Genomic DNA, 20,928 nt, shown 5'->3' on the forward strand with positions numbered 1-20,928 from the left:
TAAGTCAATCAGAGAAAGACAACTATCATATGATCTCCCTGATATGAGGAAGTGGAGATGCAACATGGGGGGTTAAGGGGGTAGGAGAAGAATAAATGAAACAATATGGGATTGGGAGGGAGACAAACCATAAGTGACTCGTAATCTCACAAAACAAACTGAGGGTTGCTGGGGGGAGGGGGGTTGGGAGAGAGGGGTGGGGTTATGGACATTGGGGCGGGTATATGTGAAGTGTGTAAACCTGGCGATTCACAGACCTGTACCCCTGGGGATAAAAATATATTATATGTTTATAAAAAAATAATAATAATAATAAAATGAGTTCCTTAAACAGTAGCCATTGAACAGTACACTTAAAATCGTTGCCTCTCATTGTGAGTTATACCTCAGTGAAGTTGACCTTTAAAGGGTAAATACTGCTATAGGGTGATAGAAATAAGAAAGATCCTTCTGAAAAGGTGGGAATTGACTGAAAAGGGGCACAAGGGAACTCACTGGGGTGAAATAAAAGTTTTTTATACTATTTCAGATTGGTGTTTACACAGGTGTCTTCAATTGACAAAATGCATCAGTCTGAGTACTTAATATCCACTCATCTCATTTCATTTAAATTATTTCTCAATAGAGGGACGCCTGGGTGGCTCAGTTGGTTGGACAACTGCCTTCGGCTCAGGTCATGATCCTGGAGTCCCGGAATCGAGTCCCGCATCGGGCTCCCAGCTCCATGGGGAGTCTGCTTCTCTCTCTGACCTTCTCCTCGCTCATGCTCTCTCTCACTGTCTCTCTCTCAAATAAATAAATAAAATCTTTAAAAAAAAATTATTTCTCAATAGAAACCTGATCTGAACAGAACAATTTCAGGAGATCTCTTATTTTTATTTTTATTCTGGGTTTTTTTTTTTTTTTTTTAATTAACTCTCAGAGCCAGAACTGAAGATCATGACATGAAAAGTTTTCTAGGCCATCAATATATATATCTTAAAGTGTATTGAAATTTTAAATACATACTGTAACTCTTTAAATTCTAATTCTCTCCTATCTCTTCATCAGTAAATCATGTACTTTCTTTTATTTTTATATAGTAAATAAATTTAAAAAGTTATTTTCCCTTTATATGTGTCCATTTCTCAACAGTTGTTTTTTTTTTAAGATTTATTTATTTATTTGAGAGAGAGAGAGCACAAAAAGGGGAATCTCAAGCAGACTTCCCACTGAGTGTGGAGCTGACCTGGGGCTCTGTCTCATGACCATGAGATCATGACCTGAGCTGAAGTCAAGAGTCGGACACTTAACTGACTGAGCCATCCAGGCACACCTCTCAACAGTTTCTTATATGTATATATTGCTTGTTGACATCTGTAAGAATTAGGAAGCTGGGACTTCATATCTTACATTCACATTAAAAGTGGAAAAAAATCCCTTATACCATCAATCAGCTTATTTATTAAATTAAAAAATAATCAAATAATATTACTTTATATAAAAAATATAATAGAACAGTGTGGCATAAAATAATAAGTTGTCATCTTGTAAGGTTGTAGGAAGCAGACAGGAGAAGGATACAATAGGATTACCTCTTGAAGAGTTAATATTAGTCTGATCTCCACACAAATGTTTTAATAAATGAGTTTGAAGATGACAGTCCAGCTGCATGTCTCTCCCTAATTCAGTTCTCTCTCTTGCTTAATTATGTTTTTGTGAAATAATTCTCAAAATTTTAAAGAGAGCATAGCATATTAACAACACTGTCACATATATCAATGACTTATTTGTCCAGAATAGATAGTTTAGGAGCAAGTGAGTGGTTAATTCCCTGAGTTTTATGAGTTTTTCCCCTAGGAATCCTTACCACAAGGTTACTCAAGTAAATTATTTAGTAAAGCACTGAAAGATCAAGGAAATTGCTGTGACCTCATCTCAAAACATTTGAAGTTCTAAAGTTTATGAGAGGGCTAATAGGCAAATTACATCAGCCTCAAAAAATACAGTATACCAGCTGACATTTATATGTGCGAGTTCCAGTGTATGTAATTGCTTGAGTCAAGAGTAAATGCAATCTGCTGTGTTAACTATATGCATATGATATTTTTGTTGGTCCAATATTATAAAGTAAGCTGTCTGTAAACCCTATAAAGCTGTGCCCTGTGTCTTCCAATCACATAATGTGACTGTCATTTACTATTGCCAAATAAATATAGAAGGTTAATTAAGCAGAGGCAAATCCAACAACTTCTAGTCAAGATTACCACCTAAAATTTCAGTTGAAATCAGAAGAATTCTTGAGTAAATTATGAATGTAGGTAAAAGGAAAATTTTCTAAAATAAATTTATGAGGGTTCCTGGATGGCTCAGTTGGTTAAGTGTCTGCTTTTGGCTCAGGTCATGATCCCAGGAACCTGGGATTGAGCCCCACATGGGGCTCAGTGGGGAGCCTGCTTAGTGGGGAGGCTGCTTCTCCCCTTTCCTCCCCTTGCTCATGTTCTCTCTTTCTCTCTCTCTCTCTCTCAAATAAATCTCTAAAAAAAGAAATAAAATATTAAATTTATGGACCTAAACCTAGATAGTCAATGAATTTACTCACTGAAGAACCACAAAATCATCTTGTCAACACAGGCTATGAATATATGTTATTGGTAACCCTATGGAAATAAAGGAAAGATGAATGGTATATTTATGATATCATTGTTTTTATTATGCCCTTTTGAAATAAGTTATATTTGAGGTGTGTATGATGAAAATTATAATAAAAAATGCCAGAAGAGACAAAATTTTGATTCCCTCCAATTTATCTCATATCTCTGAATATCTCATATTCAGAGATATGAGAACCTCTGATAGATCCAGAAAGATCTATCAGAGGTTCTCATATCTCTGAAGTTAATTTTGAGACCAATTCAGGAATTTTCTTTCTTGGTCAGTAAACTAAGAAACCCTGCTAAGCTCTAGGTCATTCCCTAGGTTTCTAATTAGGTTGAAAAGAAAACAAGCAAATTTAATAACCATCTTGTGATGGGTTTAGAAGTTAATTTTATTTTAGTATCCTCTGAACCCCTTGATTCACAAGGCTAACCCAAGCACAGAGCCAACTTTTATTCAGGCTTAACTCCTAATAGGAGTGATACAAAACAGAGGCCAGATAAGGGCCAGGCAAGATGGTCTTTCCCACAATCACATTTATCTCTAGAGAAATAAGAGGAAATACTTGGATATACTGGATGCATCCTGGACAGTTTTCCTGTTGTCCTCATTATCTGAGGAAATGTCAGTCAGTGAGGTTTTCTGCTTTGTTTTGTTTTGTTTTTACATGGTAAATTATTACCTGCCGTTTTATATACCATCTCTCCCTACCTTCTCTGGTACCCTGCTCTATCAATCCTTCCATCATCATTCCCTGTTTCTTTTTCTTTTTTTTAAAGAAATCTTTTTTTAAAAAGATTTTATTTATTTATTTGAGAGGGAGGCAGAGAGAGAGCACGAGTGGTGTAAGGGCAAAGGGAGAAGCAGACACCCTGCTAAGCAGGTAGCCCAATGTGGGACTCGGTCCCAGGACTCTGGAGTCAGGACCCAAGCAGAAGGCAGACATTTAACCAACTGAGCCACCCGGCACCCCTATCATTCCCTTTTTATGCTGGACTTTTCAACTCACCTTATTTTCCTCTTAAGCAAACAAGCAAGCAAACAAAAACCAAAATCATTGTTTAAATCCACATACATCTCTAGTTCCTGATTCATCAATTTTCATCTGTTCACTGCCACACTTCACAAAATTGCTGTCTTCCTTTGCTTCCCACTTAACTCTTTAATGCCATATAGTCTGTATCTATGTCCCTGTAATTCCACTGAAATTGATCTTGTTATTCCCCAGGCATATCTACTGCAAAAGTAAAAGCACATGTTTCTATTACCATTTCACAAAAACAACAATGCGGCTAAATATTTGGAATGTGGAGCCAGACAGCCTATATACATTTGCTAGTCCTGTAACCCTGAGCAAGTTTACTTAAACTTGCTGTGCCTCAATTACCATATAAATAAAATGGGAAGAAAATAGAACTTTCCAAAGTGTGATTGTGAAAATTAAATTATTTAGTCTGCTTAAGGTGATATCAAGTGTCCAGCTCAACAAATTTAAAAATTAGTATTTCTATTTTCTGAGATGTAAAATTGGAGATTATAATAGTTTGTTTCATACAAAATGCCTCTGGGGCTAAATACCGTAATCAGGATAAAGGGCATTAGTAAATATTCGGTAAAACCTAAGTATTTTAAGACTCTCAAAATTGTAAGACTTGATCACTCCCCCTCCATCATCATTATCTCTCTCTTTTTCTCTCTCTTTTTTCTTTTCTCATCATTATCTCTTATTTTTATTTTTGGGTTTTTTTTGTTTTTTTGTTTTTCTGGCTGTTTCTTATTGGTCTCCTTTGCTGCATCTTTTCTTCCATTCATCCCATAAACGTAAATTTTCCCAGGCTGCTCTATTTGGAATTTTGCCTTACTAATTCCATATATTCTGCCTGTAAACCTGTAAACAAATGTATGGTTTTAACTTCACCAGACAAGTGACAACTTCAGACTTTCTGCTTATATAATTCTTATATATACCATTTTGGGGTATCTCAACTTGAATGTTCCTCAAGCACTTCAAATTCATTATGTCTCAAAATACTACCATCATCTTTTTCCACAAACTTCTTCCACTGGATATGACAGTCATTCCTACTCCTTCACATGTTCAAAATTTAGGAGTTAAATTTGCAATCCCTTTTGACTCCCCCCCAACCATCTATTTAATCTCTATCTACTGCCTGTAAATATTATACTAACTTGATGACTTTCCTGTTTATTTTTTCTTTCCCAGTTCAGGCTTTCTGTAGATTATAGCAATAGGCTTCTAACTGTCTATGAATACACTGGCTTAGCTTCAGTCTATCTGCAATGTTATCTCAATATTCATTATTCCCCTGATTGAGAACTTCAATAGCACTCCCTGACTTTTAGAATAAACTACAAATCCTTTGGTTTATAACATAAAACATCATCATTTCCTAATTAATTATTCCTTAGTCATATAAAATTTATTGTGGTTTCTTGAATATATTTTTGTGTCCTCTCTCTCCATGCCTTCCATATTCTCGTCCTCCTCTCCTTTCCAGATTTCCCCATCCTCTCATCTAGTTAACTTGTACTCAATCTTCAGATCTCACTAATTTCTTGGTCATCTTCTTCAGGAAGATCTCAGTCTCTTACAGAAGCCCCATTCACAGTTAAGATTACTGTGAATATAGCAAATCCTGTACTGTACTTGAAATACCAATACTCTTGTCTTTTTCTCCTGGACTATGAACTTAATAGGGACAAGGACTTATCTCCTACTACTCCTCCTCTTTTTCCCTCCACCCCAGTTATCCTGGCCTCCTACCTGGTTCCTAACCACCTTTGACATTTTGTTGTACAGGGATTTGAGCACTACTTGTTCCTTCTACCAAATATACCCATGGGTCACTACCTTACCTCTTTCAGAGATTTGCCCAAATCTCATTACCTTAGTGACAACTGCCATGACCACACAATTTAAAGTGAAAACCTCTCCCAGAAGGCCCAAACACCTTACCTTATTAACGTCTATGAAGTGATATAATTTATTAATTCAGTTTATAGACCGTCTTCTCCCTCATAATGTAAGCATGAAAGAAGGTCATTTGTTTGTATTGTTTTCTATTACATCCCTAGTACCTGGAACAAAGTACACAGTCAACACAAATGATAAATAGAGGCAGTAATAAATGAATAAAACTTCCTTTTAGAGTATATAGCATCAAACGCATGATAGGTATTCAATGACTGTTCATAGAGTTAATGATAAATTAAAAACTTTCAGCTATTTGATTTTAATAATTAAATTAAATATAAGCAACTAAAAAACAAAGTTTTTAAAGATTCCCCCTTTATGGTGAAATTGAAAAATAGTAAACCTTGTAAATTCAGCTATATTCTAGTTTGATGACCTAAAAATTAAATTGATTGCAGCTTAATTTTCATATGAAAGAAGTGAAACTACTTCCCACTTTTTCTCCTATCACCAATTTAGAGAGAATCCTCTGAAACTTTTGCCCAATTATCCCTGAAAAGGACAAAATATTAAGTACTGAGGGAAAACCATACAGGTCATGTATAACTCACCAAACTAATACATCTGTTATAGTAGAGTAATTTTCCATTATATGTTCAAATAGTACTGTAATTTAAGGTTGACCGAGAAGGGGTGGTTAGTGTGACAAGCAGCAAGATGAAGATACATTTATACCAATTCTGTGCTCGAGGCCAGCTCTACCTGTAAAGTGGCAAATAGATATGCGTTTTGTCTGCCACTGCCCGGAAAGCCTATTGCATTCGTCGCACATACTGCACTCACAGCTTAGGGGTTGGGGAATTAAGTATTAACAAGTGCCAACTGCAGAAGCAGTCTGCAAAATTTCTTTACTTTGCAAAGGGATGAAAACTGAATTGTACTGTTTGGAAGACTATACCTTTTCTAGATCTCCACTGAAAATTCTTATATACTTACTGTTTTATAACTAGTAATTTTGAAGCCAAAATATGTATTAATATTGATCATGATCTAAAAAAACCTCTTTGTTTTGTTTGTTTTAGTGGGCTATGGCATCGTATTAGTATAAATCATTGATTTTTTTCAAGTGTTTATTTTTTAAATTTTGTTATTTTTTAAAGTGTATAAACTTTAAGTTATTTTAAAGTTTTTTAAAGTTTTTTTTAAGTTATCTTAAAGTTTTAAGTTATTATTTTATTTTAGCTCCTTAATTAAAATAAATAAATCTTCGGAGATTAAATCCATAGAGATAGGCAAAGGGCAGGACATATATTTATTTTCTAGAAGTAAAGGTAGCCACATATCAATAAGTAAGGACAGAGTAGACCCTTGCTATTGGGATACATCAACCCATATCTTCTCCCCACCCAGCCACTTACTTACTGACCACGTGAAGAGGCAAAATCCATTCAAATATTTTGTGCCTCATTGTCTTTATTTATAAATGATTATAAAATAATTAACACTTATTAAATCTTAGTGCCAATTTTATAACACTTCCTTTACATCATCACGTTGGAACCTCACAACTTCAAGGTAGAAGTTATCCATTTATTCTTTAATAGAAGTGGAGTCAGACTATGTGAACATTGCATAACATCCCCCAGTTGTCAGAGCTCCTGAGTGATGGAGCAGGGTTTAAACCTCATGCTGCTCATGCTCTTTCCAATTTGTAATGCTGCCTTCAGGCATGATGAAAACACCTGCCCTGGAAAGTACGCACAATGGATATGAAAACAAGTTCATTTTATGAAGTAAATTGAAAACTGTAAATTGTTACTGTTAAAACTGGAAATCATTTTAATAATTACTTATTAAGCAATTATTTATTAAGCAACTGCTAAGTTGAAGGATGCCTTGAAAATATGCTACTTGTTTCAACCCTGAAGGAATTTGTAATTTACTATACACACGAAATTAATACATCAAGAAAAAAAAATCTATGAAAGCACTTATAAATATGTAACTAAATTCTAAATATAGGGCTTCTATAAAAGTTACCTGATATACACAATTATTGTTCTTTGGCAATCAAACAGGATCAGACTCTGGTTACCCATTTCTTTTTTTTAAGATTTATTTCTTTATGGGGGGGTAGGGGCAGAGGGAGAGAATCTTCAAGCAGACTTCCCACTCAGCCAAGAGCCCGGAGGGACATTAGGCTCAATCCCACAATCCCTGAAATCATGACCTGAGCCCAAAGTGAGAGTCAGACATTCAACCAGCTGGGCCACCCAGGTTCCCCAAGACTCTGGTTATCTTAAGCCAAATTGGTTCTTTGGAAGATATATGATAGTTCACATATTTGTGTTGAAAAGCTGGAAGGGGAAAAAAAAAACAGATTTCAAAACAGGGAGCTAGACACCTCTGATAGTCTAGACCATGCTCTCTACAGCATCATTTTGATGCATCAGTCTGCTTTAACTATTCTGTCTTTGGGTTGCTCCGCTGAATAGTCATTCCTGGAAGGGAGTGTCTGGTTGAGTGCATGTCCATCCCTTGGATAAGGCAGGGCCAGCATTAAGAGTCCCAGTAAGACCTCATGAAATGGAGGAAAATTAAGGTGCTGTTACCTGTACAAGGAAAGTGAATGATTGGCAGGGAAAATTAAAATGAACACTCTAAGGAGAAAAATCAAAGATTTTTTTGATTTTGTAGATTATAGGTAGAAGATTACAATAAAGGCTTCAGGAAAGATGTTGATCTTGAAAGACAGGATTTAAATACTTGGGTGCAGAAAATTCTTACAGAAGGAAAGGAATTTTGCGTAAAATTAGCAACATACCAAGACTATAGACAATGAAGACAAAGCTCTAAGTTTCTACCTTGGGGGTTTAGGGCTTCTTTTGTTTCACTTTGCTTTATTTTTAAAAAGATTGTCAAGTCGATCTACTTTGAAGTATGTTCCAACAAAGTCATCACTACTTACATGGAAAGGAGTTTAAACCATCTTAAAGTCTTTTGTATCATGAGCTGATTAATGGAGATACTTGATTTCTTAGCAAACTTCTAAGAAGCAAATATTCTCAAGAGGATATATAAAGAGAAATGAAAGATTAAATCTCTGGGAAATCAGGTAAAATGTTAAAATGGAGATAATTGATTTTCCCACACTGTAATTTATGTCAATTAACTTTACTTTAATTTTATCATCCTTTTGACTTTGCATAATAGTCAAATCAATTCCCATTTAATGTCAGATGATCTAACTGCTGTATTATTTTAAAAATGAATTTGATTAATAAAATACAGTTTTTAAGCAATTGCAGAATTTAACATATTAGAACATATTCTTTTACACTCTATGTTGTTGCTTCACAACATAGAATAACAGGGATGCCTGACTGTTGATTTAAAAAATCAGAAGTATATACTTAATTACTGATTTTGAATATATTCTAGAGAGTGATGTTGCCACTTAAACTAAGACTGGTGAACTGGGGACTGATAAGTTTAGGTCTTTTCATTGATCATCTCCACCAAGGACCTTCCAAACATTATATACTTCCTAATAGCACTTACTATAGTGATTCTTCCTCTACTGAAGCCCGTATTTCAAAATAGTCCTAGAAAATCTCTGTGAATGCCCATTGTCTAAAAAATAACTTCCAACTTCTTAATTAGAAATTAAAAGAAAGAACTCTCAGAATATTTTACTATTTTGTGAACATGCTATGCCTTTGATAACTGTATTTTGTATGCATTTATGATGCTTCAAATCTCCATTTTGCAAAAAAATCAGGTATCCAGTTAAGTTTCTTTAAATGAAGGCACATCCATTTAACAATTATAATATGTTTTTAAATTTATCATGATAATATTAATGACTTATTTTTTTTTTTATTCATTCATTTGACAGATAGAGATCACAAGTAGGCAGAGAGACAGGCAGAGAGAGAGGAGGAAGCAGGCTCCCCGCTGAGCAGAGAGCCCGACGCAGGGCTAGATCCCAGGACCCCGGGATCATGACCCGAGCCGAAGGCAGAGGCTTTAACCCACTGAGCCACCCAGGCGCCCCTAATGACTTATTTTTATTGAGAACTTTCTGTATACCAGAAAATAATTCTAAGCACCTTTTCTGTGTAGCATCTCAATTATTCCTCATAAGAAACGATTCAGTAGATGCAAATATTCGTCCCATTTACAGATGATAGAATTAAGAGGTGAGTGAAAATCCAAATAGTCACGTGGCTAGTACTTAGCAAACCAAGATTTGAATCCAGAGATCCTGCCAGGGCTCTGACACAAGATCACCTATGATTAAATCCAAGCTTTGCTGTGTACCAGCTGTTTTACTCTGAGCAATATACTTAACCTCTGTAAGTTACCTGTCTGTGGACAGTTAACTCAGTTTCTTCATCTATAAAATGAAGTAATATTGACATAGTAATAGTAAACTGAATGAGTTAATATGTATATAGTCCATAAAATAGTGCTTAATAATTGCTCAATAGAGGTTAGCTTTTTATTACCTATTAATTTCTATGGAAGTAAAGCCTATATGTATACACAAAAATGAGCTGGTGATAAAACATCTTGAAAAAAGCATATAAATCAAAGATATTGATAATCCATCCATTCATTTGCATACATGCATTGAGTACATAGTACAAACCAAGAACTGTGCTAGGCATTGGTGATATAGTAAAAAAAAAATATACATTGGCTCTGCTTCCATGAAGCTTATCCTTTCGATCTTTGTGATTATAATAGGAGATAAGCAAGATACATTCTCAGCTTGATCCAGTATTAACCCATCATGGAAGGAATAGCAAATCATGCCTTGTTATGAGGAATGGTGGTCGAGGTGATTCATCTAAGAAGGGAAAGAAAAATTTAAATCCAAGGCCTAAAAGGGATCTATCTTTGCCAGCCAGAATCCCTCAGCCGAAGGGGAAAGTATATGGCATGAGGCAGTTTCCTAGGAAAATAGAGGAAAGACAACAAAATACTCTGTTGATGAAGTCTGGGGGTAAGTTTAAAAAAAAAAAATGCTCTGATTGCAAAACTATAGTCAGACCACAAATTCCCTCTATCAGCAATGTCACTTTGATGATATATCCGAGAGCAATGAGGCTTAAAAGCCTGAATTCTAGCACTTATGTTATGAGACTGCTTTTAATTCTTGCCCAGAACCTGCTTTCTTTTAGAAACAATGTTTCCCTAAGGCCTTCATCAAGGCGGGGTGAGGTGTGTGCTCCTCCAGAGTATCTGCTATCCAGGGAATGGTTAATGGAATTGCACAACAGGAGCCATGACCTCCAGGTCTCTGCACTTTGGGGAATCCATTTTCAACTTAGAGTCTAAGCTGGAAGTGATTCTTTCCATTAAAACAGTTTTTAAAAAGCCTTTCTCATAACCACAGCAGGCAAGAAAAAGCTGATCTCTCGAAGAGGCTGTAGACACAGGATGTTCACTTTAGAAATAGAGAAAGTTTCAGTGTGAAGCAGCCATTCTTGCATTTAGCAAAGCAAACACTAAGTTTTGTGGATAGGTGGAAGAATTTTGAGACTAGAGGACATGATAGGAAAGCAGACGAGGGATAAATGCTGCTGGTGGAAATGATTAATCCCCAGGTCCTCTAAGTACAGAAATCCAGTCCAAAGCAGAACGATTCCATTAACCACACTACTTAAGTTATCATCAGCGGAGGAAAACCAGAAAGGACTATCATAACATATTGTAGATGCCTACGTATCATAGACCACATATAATTTCCAATATAGAGTGCCATTTCCAACAAATCCTTTAATCCTCTTCAAGAGATGTAAGTTTAAAACCCCAAGAACCAGGGAGATATTACTCCTCTATTAAAATCAGAACTTTGATGGTTGGAGTGGGTGAAAAAGAACATCACTTACATAATTCTTTCATAATGAGTCATATTTCTCTCCGGGAATATTAAGAAAGCTAATGGAGTATTTGAATCAATTAATTCAATGCAATACCTGCTGGGTCTGGACTATGGATAAAGTACTGTGTTTGTTTTTATAAGAAATATGAAGGTAGGGACGCCTGAGTGGCTCAGTTGGTTAAGCGGCTGCCTTCGGCTCAGGTCATGATCCCAGCGTCCTGGGATCGAGTCCCACATCGGGCTCCTTGCTCAGCGGGGAGCTTGCTTCTCCCTCTGCCTCTGCCTACCACTCTGTCTGCCTGTGCTCATGCTCGCTCTCTCTCTCTCTCTCTCTCTCTCTCTAATAAATAAATAAAATCTTTAAAAAAAAAAAAAAGAAATATGAAGGTAAATAAGGTTCATTTTCTTCTCCCTGAGTCCTTGCTATCATGCAGGGAGTTAGGAACAGACCCACAAAAACTATCATATGAGATTAAATTCATAGACACAACTTTCCTCAGATGTAATGTGATGTTTATACATTCAGGCTCCTTGTACATGGAAGTAGATATTATTTTCTACCTTACTAAAAAAATGTGACACCAAACAATCTGAACAGTAATATGTTTCATACTTTTAAGAGCTGATTTTATGAATTTTTTATAATATTATCATCTATTTGACAGATATGATTTTCCTTTAGGAACTTGGAGAGTGCATCTCCATTTTTGTTTCTCATTTTCTCTCCTTCATCTATATTGATGATGAAATAAGCTAGATAGGAAAAGGAAAAAAAATAGTGTGGAAAAAGAAATTATCTCCTAATGGGGAATCAGGAAAAGCATCATGGAGGGTTTGCATTTACAAGTGAATCTGGAGGAAGAAAAATTTTTGTAATAGAGCTATGGTGGAAGTGAAAAGTACCTCACATAAACAAAAGCTCAGAAACTGGAAAGTGAAGCATATTTCCTACCAACAAGTCATACCATCAGCCTGGATAATAAGGGGAAAGTGAAGAAATGAAAAAGGTATACAGAACTGCCCCTGGGGTCCCTATATTTAACCAAGTAAAGCATGGCCCAATCAGGTAAACACTTCGTGGATACCTGAAGCGTCTGTTCGGCAGAACACATTGCAGCATCATTGATTTTTAGGAACGCACTGAAGTAAAAACAAGTAGTTATTTCTTTTAAATGTGACTTTTCTTTTTTTTTCTTTCCCATTTTGGCCTGTGAGGCTACCTATGGACACATGAAAGGAATTCTCCAGGGCCATTTTCTAATTTAAACCAAATGAAGAGATGCACATTGGCAAGTAATTTGAGTTCTCAGTTTAACTGGTGGAGGGATGCACATTGAATAAAAATTGGATTTTTAATATTGGCCTTGTTTGCATAACCTAGGGAGTTTTTCCTAATAAAACGAGAGATGTTTATTCAATTCTGGACTGATCACCTTTCTGACAGGTACCAGGTGACTGGGTTGGGGTAGACAGGCAGACTTGCTACAGAAAACAAGTACTTCCAGAACACTGAGACAGAACTTTGGAAAGAGAGATGACAGATAAAGTTTCAGTTCTCAGAATGTTTCTTATTGTTACTATTAGGTAAATATGTTCTTATCATAAAAAAGTGTTCTCTGACACGACACTTTGGAATTAAACGTGAACAATAGTAGTATAGCATAGTAGAAAAATGAGGAATCCAAAACCTGAATCCCAACCTCCACATAAAATGAAATTCCTATGGGAATTTAAGCAATCTTATGATTATTCTTGTTTTCTACTCTTTCATACATAAAAAATTATAAGCATAAGGCAGATTTTTATGATTTATCTAATGTATATCTCATTAATTTTTCCAGGTAAGTTTTCTTTTTTTTTTTTTTTTTTTTATTTGTCAGAGAGAGAGGGAGAGAGAGCAAGCACAGGCAGACAGAATGGCAGGCAGAGGCAGAGGGAGAAGCAGGCTCCCCGCCAAGCAAGGAGCCCGATATGGGACTCGATCCCAGGACGCTGGGATCATGACCTGAGCCGAAGGCAGCTGCTTAACCAACTGAGCCACCCAGGCATCCCTCCAGGTAAGTTTTCTATTCCTATCTTAAGGGTAGTAAAAAACAAAGTTCAGAAAATTCATTCTCTCAATAAACAACCCAAGTTTCTACTTTTTATTTTTTTAAAGATTTTTTTTTTATTTAGTTATTTGACAGACAGAGATCACAAGTAGGCAGAGAGGCAGGCAGAGAGAGAGAGGAAGGGAAGCAGGCACTCTGCTGAGCAGAGAGCCTGATGCGGGGCTTGATCCCAGGACCCTGAGACCATGACCTGAGCCGAAGGCAGAGGCTTAACCCACTGAACCACCCAGGCGCCCCCCAAGGTTTCTACTTTAAATCTTTACTTCATTATCATTGTAATGCATCAAGAAACCAGAAGTTTTTTGCACAGTAACAAGAGAGATTATAAAATATTGTTATCATAGAAAAATTTTAAAAGATATTTGTGAAAATCAAACACAATATAGGAAAGAAATAAAAACAAAAGCATTCCAATTAAAATGAATAGGAAGACAAGTTTGGAGAATTCAAATAAAATTCACACAGAAATGTTAGGATCACTTAACATTTAGTCTCTGATCATATTTGGTGGCCTAGAAGAAATGCACTGGAAAAAGCAAAATGACTGTACTCATGTGTCGAATGTAGATGCTTATTCAAATTAACATTGTATTTCAATGTCAGAATTTCAGCCTTACCTAAAAGAGATGTCAAAATACTTTCACCTTTAATTACTGCTGAGTTAAAATAGCAGAGGTATCAGTTTAGTGGAAACGAATCAGTATAGATCATGGTGAATCTAATCTCAATTTAAATTAAAATATATGTCAACATATCTTTGTAAATGTTTTATGTACCGGTTCTATGTTCACAGTTCCTTTAACAGTAATGAGACAGCTTTGACTTCATCTGATTATATTGTTAGACAATTCATAACTATGTAACTTCCTGGCCAGTTTAGATGAAATTAGAAAAAATTAGAAACAATAACTTAAATGCTTCTTTGAGATTCTAGAAGCAGAACTGTGTAAATTAGAACAGTCAGTTCAGCACACATTTTAGTCTCTAAATTTATACTTCTGGTACCACTGCAATGATCTGTAATAGTTACAAATCAGACAGACTTTCAGAGACTTCTCAAAGTGACCTATTCCAAGAAAAGCAGATAATTTATTCAGAGATTTTTCTGCTGCTGCTCAAGAAATCCATGGAGATTTTTATAGTTTTCTCCATTTAGCTTGGCATTTTCTGGTTAGTTAGTCGTGAATACCTGGTTAGTTCCACCTTACTGATTAATTAATGGGAAAAATGAAAGCCATTAACTTTTTCTTTTTTTTAACTCTAGGGGTTTTTTTACAAGATCAAAGTGTTCTTCAAGTTGCAATTTTATTGTTGCATCATCTGATTATCTAACCCAACAGGCTCAAATATCCAGCCATATAAAATGGCTCAGTAACTAAGGGAAACATAGTGTATATTTGAACATGATTCCCTATTCATCTCAGTCAACTGCAGGTAATCGCAGCTGCACTGGAAATGTCTTCACCCTAGGGCTATGAAATTTGAACACCTAGCTCCCTGTAATTGATTTCCATCAGTTCCAAACACCACCATCATTCATTCTGTGTATATTTATTGAGGAATCTATGTTCCAGGTACTGTTTTAGCTTCATGGACTACATTAAAGTACAAAGCAAGAAAGATTCTCTATCCTCATTTGAGCGTGTGTGGGGGCAGGAGGGGGGAAGACAGTTAACATATAAAATGAATAAATAAATTATATGTTATTTTGAAAGTGTTAAATCATAGGGAAAATAAAGAAAATGTAGAGCAAGTTAGGGGATATTGACTGAAAGTTGGAAAGCCTGCATTATTAGTGTGGTGGGGGTTGGCTTTTGGTGTAGGAGAGATTTGATGGATGTCTTGAAGTGCGTGCCTGAACTATCAGTATTGCTTCAACAAACCAAGGACCCTGTTTTTTCATGAAAGAAACAAGAAAATCATTGCTAGCCAAGTACAAGCTATTCAAAATAAATAATTACATGAAATGAGGCAACATAATTCTCATTACATTTGAAATGCAAATTATATTGAATCCCTTAACCAAGAGTTTCTTTCCAAGAAAAAGAGATTGGGCCACATTTGCTTTGTTTTTAAATAATAACTTCATCAGATTATTTTTAGTCTATTCTATTTATTAAATACTTCTAATATATTCTAGCACATGATAAAAATTAATGTTCTAGAAGAGAAGGAGTCTGCTAATATATCATAAAAGGAACTGACATGGGGCCCCCGCACCTTCAAAGATATCATATTAAAGACTGACAAAAAGCAAGGAGGTTTGAGGTAAAGCCAAATAACTCAAGTATATATGTGCATTTGCTTTGTGGAGCTAATGTAACAATACATTCTGTAACCTGAACCTGATTCTTTGTTGCCATATAACAACAGCAACAATAGTTTATAGTTACTGAAGACTTATTACATACCACACATTTTTCACATTCCGGAGCCTTATATCTTACTTTAATTATTCCTCCCAACAGGTCTACAAAGTATTTCACATCCCCATTTTACAGATGAGGGAGTTAAGAAACAGAAGGCAAGAGGCTCAGTGGTAATATTCACTTTTGAACCCATGCATATTGACTTCAGACCCTGAGCTCTTAACTATAATGTGACATTGGCTCCTGCAGGAAGTTTTAACAAGCACTACTCCAACATGAATAAAATACAAAGCAATGCATTTAGATAGGGGGGGTATTAGAAAGTTGATTAATATTCATCTAAAATTAAGAAAGATATTGCCCTAAGATTATTATTTGGTAGAGATGAACCCCCATGCTCCACTAGGCTGAATCTCAGACAGCCTCTTCTCTCAGACCATATGCATGCACAGTGTCCTTGGGGAGAAATGGGCGTGTTGCGGTGAACAGGCTAACAGTAGTGTCTTGCTGTTTTCTTCAGTTCCATTCTCTTGCTACATATTGGAGTTTATGAAACACCATAAAGGCATTTACAGATTTTTGCTCTGTTTTTACTAAATTAACCTTCACAGATAAAATTAATATTGGAAAACTCTTCCTATGAAGAGACTGACTATGAAACATAATACTGATAACTCAAACAGAAATGAGCAACAGGAAATAAAATGGGCACAGGAACATTTCTCCCACTTCCTTAGTGCATGCATTGTCAGTTAAGTCACACTACCGATTTCAAAAAATGATGTCTAATCTGACCTAGTCAGTCACATTCCTTTAGGTCAAGACATTATAATTTTCGTTAGCACCAACAAAGGGCTATGCTTTTAATAAATGGAATAAAATATTTAAAATAGTGTTTATTTCATTTGCTTGTTTCCGTTTTGCATATTTTACAAACCATATACATTATTACAGGGATGCAAGTATATAATTTATAAAACTAAATATTCATGTATAAAGAATTCATTCTCAAAATATTTGCTGGTAGTTGTAAGGATACAGATCTAGATCATCAAAACAATTACCATTACAAATGGAAATGGATTTTTATTTTAAAAGTAACACCAATTTACTTCTGCAATTGACATACAAATTAATAGGAATTAATATAACTTTGAAATAATGTCCCTAAATGTCTAAATGAATCTCACTAGTTTAAGCTCAGTTATAACTGATTTTTTTCTGTTCTTTTATAAAAGGATATATTTGAAACATATGTGTGCATTTGTGCAAGAATATATTTAATTCATTTTCAGGTGATTTTAATTCAATTAAAATATGTAATATTGACTCTTCATTGATGCACCTTCTACACTAGTACTTTCCTTTAACTTCATTATTCTTTCTGTCAGTGGATTTTGGTTATTCTCAGACGCTTAGGCTTAAAGCTTTCTCTATTTCCTCTCTATTTCTTGACATATAAGTGAATTGACAAATCCCACATTTTCTTTTTCTATGAGGTGCTCTGATTTGTCTCTTCCTTTCTATTCATTGCTACCACCATCTAAGCTCTTAGAGTCCAAGTAGATATTATTTTAATAACTTCTTTCGTGCTGGTTTCCCCTGTGTCATGCCCAAACCCTCCATAACAGCCATGATTGATCTTTCCACAATGCCAGATTATTCTAAACACTAAAGATTTTTTATTTTTATTTTTTAATTTAAATTTTATTTTTCTTAAAAAAATCATTATGAAGTAAATCCTTCTGCATGACTCATAGAACTCTCTGCCCCACCTGTTTTTTAGCACCCTTTGGTCCACTCATTCTGTCTGTTGACCGGTAAAAGACAATGATGCCAAGCTCCTTTTAAACTTTTATTGCACTTTGCTGATAAAATACTCAGGACACTTTTTCTGCATATTATTATAAATACTCAGATAAATGTTTACCTTCATATTGATTACCCTCGAGGATAGAGACTATATTTTACACATTCTTTAAAAATCTCTAGCAGCTTCTAGCATATTTGCCTGCTCATAAGTACTCAAAATTAATTTTTGATGAGTAGAAGTACTCTAAAATAAAACAAAAAATATTTTCCTGGTTTTTTAGAATTGACTTTAACATGTTTCAGTCCCTTCGAGGTCCTAATATTCTCTACTTGTGATTGATCACTGTATTTGAGAAAATGTCAGCTAATAGAAAGTTACTATATATGTAGAAGCCACTTAGACACATCCCCAAAGAGGTTGAAGAAATCTGACAGTATGCCATGTTATGGGAAAATGTGAAAATGAAATATATTTTTACAACCAGATTGTAGAATGTTATTTAGCATAACCTGATTTTCTCCAAAATCAGAAAAAAGAAGAGAAATAAAATTTCTTTAAAAAATTATAGTAAATAGTTCATCTTTGCATATTTTCTCTCTCACATTTCCCAGAGTTGTTTTTTTCTTTTTTTAACACTAAGTCAAATAATTACACTTTCTTCAAAATCTGTTTAATCGTTTACTTACTGAAATGTTCCCTGATCAACATTACCTTTCCACTGTTTTCCTCAATTTGGATTCATTAAGCATTTGCAGCAACTGGCTCCTCCTATACCATTCTACACTGCCTTTTATACAGTTTTATTGTGTTTGTTCAAAAGAAAATTACTTATTTTAGATGTAGGAACAATTAATTTATTTATTTTGATTCCTGCTAAGATTATGGAGTGGTTTCAAATATATACTAAGTACTCTACCAATACAACTTTTATGGACTGGGAATAAGAATATGATTTTTAACAGGTAGAACACTATATCAAAAAAGTCAGCACATTCTTTCTGAGATTGTACCAAGGTATCTTAACAGATTAACACGGATTACTGGACCAAATAGCAGGGTCAAATATGGCTTTCAAAAATGGGATAGATGTAGGATCATATTTTAAACAATTTATTTAAGATTTGCCAGTAGACAGTGTCCATAGAAGAGAACATAAGGAATATAGTTGACCACTTATGAAACGTGAATAAAAACAGAATTACTAATCTTTAAATCCTGAGTTGAGGTGGTATAACCAAAATTAGGGGATCAATGTCTTTAAGGGGTTCACGTTAAGGACAAGTTTTTTGGTTTGTTTGTTTTGTTTTGTTTTAGATGGAGGGAAGAAAGAGGGAGGGGGAAAGCAGGGACAGAGGGAGAGGGGAGAGAGAGAGAAAAAATCTTAAGCAGACTTCAGTCCCAGTGTGGAGCCCAACAGGGGCTCGATCTCATAACCCTGAGATCATGACCTGAGCCAAAATCAAGAGTCAGTCGCTTAACTGACTGAGCCACCCAGGAGCCCCCAGATGCAACTTTAAATAGTTACAGAACTACTTAGCAGAAGAGTTTATGCGTGCACAGCCTTCAAGATTAATACAAACATATACAGACAGTTGCCTTCATCACTTGGTTTTGAAAACAGAAACACAAATATAGTTTTTTTAAATTATCTTAAATTTCTCAGTCAAAAAGATGTGAACAACACTTTTTTTTTTCAACAAAAATGGTATAAAAAGCAGCAGAATATGTGTCCTTTGGAAGGTATCATACCAAGTTGGAATTAATTTTGAGAGAGCTACTTTCTCTGCCTTATTCCTCCGTTTACTTGTGACCACAACTAAAACGAGTCTCATTTAGAACAGAAACAATAATGTTAAGGTTAGAGGGCAAAGAAACACCCAAATAAGTTTGTTACTTATTTTATTCCTATCAGATAATTAAAAGCTCATGAAGAAATAATTCATGTTACTGATTCATGTTATTGTCAAAATAAATGAGTCCTAAACTTAAAATAACTCAGCTAAAATTACCAAAAAAAGTGGATACTTTGCAGTGTGAGTCTCTTTTCTCTATTTTATTTCTAGTAAATTTGATTTCTATAAATTTCTACTTGAAATTCCAAGCACTCACTATGTATATAGCATTGGTTATTTAAATACTACTTAAATAATACTAAATATTATTTAATACTACTTCATTTATGTGAGTTTTAACTCCTTCCTTGGAACATTAAATTCTGGAACTGAAGTGGGTATTTTCTTTAACTATACATAGCTCAGCTAAAGTAGTCCCAGTTCAGCTATCAGTCAGTAGACGCTGCCACCCATACTACAATAGCTGAAGAATTCCTGTAGAAACTATGAGAAACAACAGATTTGAAATCATAAAATTTAGATTTTAGAGCCTGATCAAGCTACACAACTTTCTTTTCCACTTTATTTCTCTGTGAAATAAAGATAAAAGCACCTAGAATTATTTTGAAGCTTAAGTGAAATACTCTATGACAGCCTTTTAAAAACTATGAAATGCTCAAAAGACATTATTCATGGCACAGTAGGATAATCTGTTCTCAAATTAAAAATATTTTGAAACAAGTTTCATTTTTTTATTTTCTTCTTTTTCAAATCTTGATTTTCCTCTCTGTGCATTGGGCAAAAGCCAAAGCGAAGTAATTGTCAAAGAGAAATTTTTAAAACCAATTTTACTCTCTCTGTTAGCTGGATATTTTTGGTTTGAGGTTAATCTATACTAATATTTATAGGATAACTCCCAAGTATACAATTGACCATCTTTGATTTTACTTAAGCACATTTAGTAAAAACATAAAATAGTGTTTAGAGAAATTATAAAGATTTTTTTAAAAAAAATACAGTATTTTAAGCTCCTTAAAGAAACGTTTCCTATATTCTCTCCTTCCCACCTCATTTTACTCTTGTCCATATTGCAGTGCTATGTACATAAAAGATGCTCAGGGGGTGCCTGGGTGGCTCAGTGGGTTAAGCCTCTGCCTTCGGCTCGGGTTATGATCTCAGGGTCCTGGGATCAAGCCCCGCATCGGGCTCTCTGCTCAGCACTGAGCCTGCTTCCTCCTCTCTCTGCCTGCCTCTCTGCCTACTTGTGATCTCTCTCTCTCTGTCAAATAAATAAAAAAATCTTTAAAAAAAAAAAAAAAGATGCTCAGTAAAAAACTG

The 20,928-nt window shown here is 35.0% G+C and overlaps 1 protein-coding gene across 3 annotated transcripts in view; it reads left to right on the plus strand.

Annotated features, from left to right (window-relative positions):
- The window catches only part of LOC111156481 (bifunctional heparan sulfate N-deacetylase/N-sulfotransferase 4), a 243,861-nt gene that overhangs the window by 67,980 nt on the left and 154,953 nt on the right, over positions 1 to 20,928 (plus strand). The gene's annotated exons all lie outside the window — the stretch shown is intronic.

The sequence above is a fragment of the Enhydra lutris genome, unplaced genomic scaffold, assembly GCF_002288905.1.
Source record: "Enhydra lutris kenyoni isolate GAN:26980312 unplaced genomic scaffold, ASM228890v2 scaffoldscaffold3, whole genome shotgun sequence".
NCBI lineage: Eukaryota > Metazoa > Chordata > Mammalia > Carnivora > Mustelidae > Enhydra > Enhydra lutris.